The sequence below is a fragment of the Portunus trituberculatus genome, chromosome 36 (assembly GCF_017591435.1).
Source record: "Portunus trituberculatus isolate SZX2019 chromosome 36, ASM1759143v1, whole genome shotgun sequence".
Lineage (NCBI taxonomy): Eukaryota > Metazoa > Arthropoda > Malacostraca > Decapoda > Portunidae > Portunus > Portunus trituberculatus.
The window spans coordinates 9,647,421-9,656,455 of NC_059290.1; the positions used below are offsets into that span (position 1 = coordinate 9,647,421).

A 9,035-nucleotide genomic window follows, 5' to 3' on the forward strand; every position below is an offset into this window, starting at 1 on the left:
TGAAATCAAAAGTAAAATACAACTAAAAACAATGAAATGAAACCAAAAGTAAAATACAACTAAAACAATAAAATACATGCAATCAAATGTTAAAATTATGGATTAACTGCAATATGATGTGAGACAGCCCTTAGTAAGTTCTTGGTAGAACGCTGGCCATTATTGAATTCTTCCCATAGGTACACAAGTTGTCCATGTTGTTTCCGATACTTTTTTTCTGGTACCTCAAAACTTTTCCATCCGACAAAACCTTACTTGAATGGAGACCAGCTTGGCTTCATCATGTAGAAGTTTTACTAACAGGTAAAGTTTAGTTGGCCTTTCCTCGCCTTCAAATTTAGTCTGCAGTGCCAACCTTCAACATCGTTGTTTGTGCGTATACTTCGTTGGAATGCGCACCAAGAAGTCGGAGGCCATATGCTTGAGGTAATCCACGTTGTCCTGACATAGTCAAGAAGTTGTAGCAGTGGTGGCGATCCGTTGGCTTTCCTGTAAAATCTCATGAATAAATCTTCAATGTTCTCGGCTGGCACATATGGCAGAGAAAGTAGCTTTCTTAAGTACTTGTGCATATCAACGTCATTAGTATAAGGACTCTGAAGGCCAAGTTCTTGCATTTTCCTCCATACGGCTTGGCCCCAATGAAATACACACCCACGAATCTCAACCTCTGGGAAGATTTCAGGAATTGCGCGCCAAACGCTTGCCTCGAAATCAATTAAAATTTCCGTTAATTTAAAACTATCACCGATGATTTCTTTTGTTTTAGCCAGAATTTTCTTATAGTCTCTCCTCCGTTTTCCTGACATTAGAGCAAATAAAAGAGGAACTTGTTTAAAATTTCCATCACGCTGCACAAATGCATGAATGCTAAAGAGCTGCGTGAAGGGCTGTCTCACAACTTTAAAAGTGGCGTCAGCATACCATCGTTTTGCCTTTGCAAGTAGCTTCAGCTGATCATTAGTAGCAAAATCAAATGGCGCCTTTCACCTACACGAACATCATATTTTAAAAACTCTGATGGTATGTGATCCTCATTTAAGTCAAAGTTCAGGTCAAGTGGCTCGTCTGGTCTGTTTGCCCTGCGTCTTCGGTTTCCTTGACGCGCCAAGTTAATAGGAGCAGGAAGTGAAGTCAGAGGAACATTTGGGTCCACGTGTTCCTTAGAACCTCGTCTACTATGTCTGCTGCGGGGCGGAAGACATCTTCCATTGCCTTTGTCTTAACTATGGATGACACTTTTGATGAGAGGGCAGGGCAGGCTTCGGGTGGATGGCAGTGGTCCATCTCTCCCCGAATATACTCATTATTATTATGTTCTTTTATTACTGCAGGGCATGTTGTGTTTTTATTTCTTACAGTACAACGCCAATGTACACAAACGTTAGTTTTCCTTTTCACAGTGTATGAATACCCGACACTATCTATAAGTTTATGTTGCCCTCTCTGTGTGGAAGAACAAACTTTTTCATATGTCACAATTTCACTGGGACTTTCTGTTTCAGAGTGCCCTGCTGCCACAGCACCATTGATAGGCACTGGGTTTCATTTGCACCATTGATAGGCACTGGGATTTCATTTGCTTGGGAGAAGCACAGGTGACACATCCAGTCAATTTCCTCCCTCTCTCACTGCTGCACGATATGCGGCCCTAGTTATTCCAGTTCCACATTTACGATGTTGCCACAAATTGCAACTATCGCATAACAACGCCTCCTGTAAATAATATAAAGTATCATTAATAAAGAGTCTGCAGGCTCTCTAAACACATGCACATACACACGCACACAGTTTTCATCCGCGTACCAATATGTGATTATCACATTATAAGAATACACTTAGATTTCATTTTACCTGTAAAGGGCGCACGGTATTCCCGCAGACCAAACAGTTACTCTCCATATTGAGTGACCAGTCCTTCTTCGTCGAAGTTTTATGTAAACGACATTCACAATGGGGTAAACAGTTATATTAATCTATTTGCCTGATGATGCAAAGCTGCTAAGAGTTATCAAAACCAGGGAGGACGTTTTGCTGTTACAACAGGAAGATATAAACAAGATCTATGAATGGAGCAGGAAGTGGAAATTGGAGTTTAATGCCAAGAAATGTCATGTAATGGAGATATTTGGATTATCATGTAAAATGTTGACAAATATAAGAATGACATTTCAATTCATGGACAAAGATATGATGAAAAAAATCATCACAAGCATGATACGCCCAAGGCTGGAATATGCAGCTGTGGTGTGGTCTCCACGAGTTCTGAAAAGGATATAAGAAGATTAGAACAGATACAGAAGATTGCTAAAAAGATGATGCCAGAACTGCGCTTTACAAATCAGAATCACACGGGTTTTAAGAGAGGTTTGATGGATGTATTGACAGATTACATTGATATCAACCTTATCAAAGATAGATATCATGCACAGACCACTTAAAACCCTTAAAACTAAACTAAAACACACTCAATACACCATACAACAACTCAAAATTCCCTAACCGCACTCAGAACACACCCATATATTCAAACACCCTCTACACCACACTCAAGATAAGTAAAATATACTTAAAACATCTCAACACACACTGAAAACACACAAAATACACCCAAAACACCCTGCAACACTACCAAACACACTCAAAATACTTTTAGATATAACCCAAAAACACAAAATGCGTTATAAAGAACAGTAACATTAAAAAGGGGACTTACCTAAATATTGTGGCTTGGCTCCTCCTCTTCTTCCACTTCCATTTTTCCTTTCTTCTTCGTCCTCTTCCTTTGTTCTTTCTTCTCCTGCTCCCATCTACACGCCTGAGCCTAGAAACACATCAAAACACTTAGAAAACACGAGATATTAGGCAAAATATTGAGGAAGTGGAGGGAGAGTACCTATTGTGGCTTGCCTGCTCCTCCACTTATTCCTCCCTTTCTCATTCCTTCCTCTTCACCCTCCTTTATCTCTCTTTCCTTCTTCCTTCTGCTACTAATATCTACACACCTGAGCCAAGAAACACAGGAAAACACGTAGAAATCACTAGATATTAGGCAAAATATCGACGAACTGGGCGGTAGGGAGGGAGCTTACTTTTTTATGACTTGATAGATACTTTAATTAGTATCCAAACCATCAAAACATCTCCTGCTTAACTAGTTTTAAAAAACTGTCTAAATTAAGTATATAAAATGTATATAAACATTTCCACTTATAACGCTACCAAAACATCCAGCCATTTCCACTTTATATTTCTTTCGAAAAATATTAGACAATATAAACTCTCTTCTCAGGCATCCAACACTGACCTAAAACCAAATGTTAACGAGTGAAAGAGAATTAATGTAAAACAAAACCATTAGTTCCCTGGCCCAGTTAATCGCTTGCCAAAATTTCGCGTGATCGTTTTCTTCTAACATCCTCTCTATCTGTCCCCAACGCCCACACAGACAAGACAGACACACACACACACACACACAATATTATTATCACAGTAACTCACAAAATAAAACAAACAAACAAGCAAACTAAACAAAATAACAAAGTTATCTTAAAGCTACCACCCAAACAATACACAAAGCTTAATCTTAGGAAAACACACACACACACACACACACACACACGACTACACTACCTACCAGGAGGCCCTCCACACCCTACACCTCACCACCCTTCACACTCGCTACCAACACCTCCTCCACCAGCTTGCCACAAAGCTTCTCCACTGGCGCCACAGGAGCCTACTCCTCCGGCAGCTCCCTTCCCAGCCACAGTGTCCGCCACCAGAAGCCGCTCCCCATACGTGCCCGGCCCGGATACACACATACAAAAATAGTGCAGTGCCCACAATAATCAAAATAATTAACTCGTGGACACTGACTAAATTTGTGATGAATTTTAAGCATGTAATATTAGGATATTTCTCCTGTAAAATGTTTATTTTCAGCTACAGAGCTGCTTGTCTCAATAAACCCTTTACTATTGTTATTATTATTACACACACACACACACACACACACACACACACACACACACACACACACACACACACACACACACACACACACACAACTACAACCACAACCACCCACCCTACCACAAACCCATCCTTCGGTTGGGAGGGAGTGTTGGGTTGGGTCAGGTGGGTGGGCTCCCCCTTGATAACGAAGACACACACACACACACACACACACACACACACACACACACACACACACACACACACACACACACACACACACACACACACACACACACACACACACAACCACCCACCCTACCACAAACCCACCCTTCGGCTGGGAGCGAGTGTTTGGTTGGGTCAGGTGGGTGGGCTCCCCTGATAACGGACACACACACACACGCACGCAGTGCACGCAGGTGGGCGCACGCACACGCACGCACACGCGCACACACACACACACACACACACACACACACACACACACACAAACCACAACCACCCACCACCACAAACCCACCCTTCGGCTGGGAGCGAGTATTGGTTGGGTCTGGTGAGTGGGCTCCCCTTTATAACGGAAGACGCACGCACGCACGCACACACACACACACACACACACACACACACACACACACACACACACACACACACACACACACACACACACACACACACACTTTCACAATCAAACACCCCCACATCCTCCGGCCAGGAACGGGATGTGGGTCTGAGTCCAGCTGGGGGCCGCCCCCCTTGATGATGTCACTTATATACGTTACGCAAACCATTTTGAAAATGAGGATTCCCAAAAAGGCAGCTGGACACCGCTAATATATAAATTCTGACTTGTTACCAATCAAAACTAACTCCTAAAATATAAAAACATTACCGGAATGAGGAATAATGAAAATATTTCAAAAAACACAATAAATAAAGTGTTAACACTTCGACATGCTTAAAAACAATTCCAAAGTCCACCAATTTCCTTCAACAGGATTGATAACGCTTTTCAAAAATTATAACCATCATTTCAAAATATCAAAACCCGCCAACACGCTCAATTAGAAAAATAAACATTTAAAAAACGACGTTGTTTAACATTTTAACACGGCTACAAACCTCTCTTACAGTCCACATATTTAACTTATCAGGAGCCTTTCACACTTTTTCCATCATAAACCTTTCTTGAAAACACAAACGCTTCGCTACAACCTCAAATAAAAAATCACTCACAGCGGGGGGAAAAATTTTAGCGTATTTTCGCCCTCTCATCTGACTCCCAAACACACCCTAAATCACCGCACTTCACTCAACTCAGGCATGGAACACACGCAAAACACAACCCACTATCATTGGAAACCGTCAAAAGGTGCTTGTGACTCGAAATAAATGAACAGAGACAAATATAAATAATAGGGGAGATCGACAGTCTGGGACCGGCGGGACATTTGGGCGGGAGCCGCTGATGACGTCACAACATGGCGGCTCGTGACGTCACATCCCCTTCCCTTCACTGAGCTTCCATAACACACAAATTAGACAATTGCTGATATATTTCAACGACGAACATGAAAGAGTACATCTGTAGCTTCACTTTGTGACCTGTCTGGCCTGTGCTGAGTGAGAGATGAGGCAGATAATGGCTTGAGAATGAGGTGACGGGTCAGAGGGCTGGTTTGTTTACATATTGAAGGCTTGAATTATTGGGGTTTTTGAAGTACCTGCAGGTGTTAGTTCACTGATATGTTGTTATGGAGGTTACCAACGTTAGGTTATGACATGACAGCACCGTGAAATGATGACTTACATCAATATATTACTTACGTTTGCTGCTGGTGAAGACTGCGGCTGGTCTTGGCTGCTGCCGTCACCAGCAGTAGGTACCCACTCACCCCCAGCCACACACACACACACATCCTAACCCATCTTGTGTCCGTGTTTACCGAGGCTACACACACGCTGTTCTTTTCGTTGTTATCATGGCTATTGTCACTATGTTCGTGTAGGCTTGTCACTGTGGCGCCGGTCACTGTCCACCACCACCTGGCCGCCCCTCACGTCTCCCTTCCTCACCCCTGCCGCCGCACAGTCACTGCTCACCGAAAACAGTTAATAGAGCCACAAGCATTGGGAATGAATGTCAAGGGCCATCATTTCACTAACCCTACTAAACTCAATCATTCACATACCATATGATAGCACGTGCACGCCCGCCACAGCCAGCCAGCCAGCCAGCCACGCCACCACCACCACCACCACCAGCACGAGGCTCCTGGATCGCCGCCACGGTGCGCTAACCAAGGCATTACTGGGGAAGACTAGATAATTAACATGTACCTGGAAGAGAATGGTTAGCCGCGCCGCCTATCGCCCTGTGCCTAACACCTAACGCCTAGCAAACCGTAATTAACGTACTTTACTTTATTCCGAAGGGTTGCTCCAGCGGTGACAGTCCCACGGTGTGACCTGTGATATGGGTACTCACCTGTAAAGAGGAGAAGGAGAGAGTTAGTGTGGTGTGCTTATCAAAGCTAGTATTTCATTATTAACGGAGATCAGTATAGGAGTCACGTGGTTCAGGTTAATGCTTAGTACTTTATTGCTGTGATAATGAGGCTTAAATAACAACCTCAACTTACCAAATCCAACGCGAGGAAGACGCACTCAATAGGATAAACTAATGCACAGCATCACTTCACTAACCGCGACGCCACGCGCGCACACACACAAGGAACCTCACTCGCCCGCCGCCACAAGACAAAAGGCCGAGGATATGTTCAGCTGGTGTGGGATCACCTCGGCTGTCTTCGAATGCGCTGCCCTTCCTTTGGCTGACACACTCCCACCTCACGCCCTCACATCCACACCTCACTATAAGATCACACTAACTTTGTGCTCACCGAGACACATTTCAGCGCTAAGAAAAAGATGAGATTGGTGGGAGATTAATTATATACCGCACTCGATTTGTTTTCTTGCCATACTTTCGCACAGGGACATGGAACAAGACGCTGCTAACTGCTTGTTATCCTCACGCCACACACTCCCCCTTGTCCCATCCACCCTGCCGGGCTACCTTCAACCTTCCGCCTCCCTTCCCTCGTCTCTGCTTCTCCGTCACGTACAGGCTACCCAACGCCAGCATCCCTTAGCCATGTTCTAATCTTCCTTTATCGTATACCTAGTGGCCAAAGCGTTAATACTAGCCTTAGAGCTTTCGTTGATCTCAAGGGTGCCTTCGACTGGGCCAACAAAGATGTTATTATTATAGACGAACTCATTCTCAAAGGTGTAAAAGGTAGATTATTAGGGTGGATCAGGGACTATTTGTACAATAGAACAGCACAGGTTTGGTTTCAAGGTGCAGTCTCCTCTGAGGAAGTCTTTGAGCTTGGAAAACCAGAGGGTGGAGTCCTTAGTCCAATATACACATGCCCAAAGGTACACATACACAGTATGTGTGTATGTACCTTTTGTAGTGTGTTGAGTCAACACTTACAATAAAGGTAGCAGGAAAAACAATGGTTTATTTATGTTTTTATTTCATGTTTAGTATCTAAATATGATATTTAAACAATAATGAATACTTCAATGTATTAATCATGCTTTGTCTCCTCATAATAATTGTTGTTATTGTTCTAAAAATGTTGAAGAGAAAACTATGTCAGGGTACTCTAGTCTCTCAATCCTAGTGATGATCAAAACTGTAAGGGAAACTGTGTCTTACATGATAAAGGTGTTAACCTAAGGCAACACAAACAAACAAACAAGGGCTCTCATAAAATAACAACAAGGTGGGAGGCCCAACTTAGTTTGAAATGTGTCTTAACCCTTAATTCTCTTCCAAAGGGATTACTTTGAAAAAAGATAAAAAGTTAAGCAGTGAAAAATTGACATTTGAGTAATTATCAGGATAATGGGTAGGAATGACGTGTAGGAGGAGGGCTTAGTTTCACAGAACAGAAAATACTTGAGTCACTAATGATTATAATGGAACACAACATGTTGAGTGAATTTCAGTTTTTTGAACCATACACAATAAATGTAACAAGCAAAAGAAGTAAGGTATATATAGAGAAAAGTAAATTGGTGTACCTGCAGACAAAAGCTACATAGTTGATCACATCAAGCAGAGACGTCACACAAGCAAGTCAAATATACATTAGGCATTTTAACACATAGCTAGGTATCCTACATCAATGCAAACAAACATGTTTCAATTCAGGAAAAAAAATCATACCATTGTCTTTCCATTCATGAAAACCAGTTAGACTGGCAATAAAGTATATTTGGTCAAGGATATGAATATAATCAGTGAGGCAAAGCAAAAACAATGTAAAGCAAAGCAATACAAACTACACACAAGTGTAATAGGAAAACCTCAAGGTAATAACATTCACTTCTCATGCACAAAACTGTACAACACAATAAGCACACTTTAGTATTGGTTCAACCTAAATCAAGCAAACACCACCATAGATACAACATACGACTAATTGTTAGTCTCTCAATCCTAGTGATGATCAAAACTGTAAGGGAAACTGTGTCTTACATGATAAAGGTGTTAACCTAAGGCAACACAAACAAACAAACAAACAAGGGGCTCTCATAAAATAACAACAAGGTGGGAGGCCCAACTTAGTTTGAAATGTGTCTTAACCCTTAATTCTCTTCCAAAGGGATTACTTTGAAAAAAAAAAGATAAAAAGTTAAGCAGTGAAAAATTGACATTTGAGTAATTATCAGGATAATGGGTAGGAATGACGTGTAGGAGGAGGGGCTTAGTTTCACAGAACAGAAAATACTTGAGTCACTAATGATTATAATGGAACACAACATGTTGAGTGAATTTCAGTTTTTTGAACCATACACAATAAATGTAACAAGCAAAAGAAGTAAGGTATATATAGAGAAAAGTAAATTGGTGTACATGCAGACAAAAGCTACATAGTTGATCACATCAAGCAGAGACGTCACACAAGCAAGTCAAATATACATTAGGCATTTTAACACATAGCTAGGTATCCTACATCAATGCAAACAAACATGTTTCAATTCAGGAAAAAAAATCATAC

At 41.9% G+C, this 9,035-nt stretch overlaps 1 long non-coding RNA gene across 1 annotated transcript in view; it reads left to right on the forward strand.

Annotated features, from left to right (window-relative positions):
- Window positions 1–7,730, forward strand: part of LOC123513433 — an 18,779-nt gene extending 11,049 nt beyond the window's left edge. Inside the window, exon 2 of the long non-coding RNA XR_006677368.1 lies at window positions 7,639–7,730. This is a non-coding gene — a long non-coding RNA (uncharacterized LOC123513433). The remainder of the gene's footprint in view (window positions 1–7,638) is intronic.
- The last annotated feature ends 1,305 nt before the right edge of the window (window positions 7,731–9,035 follow it).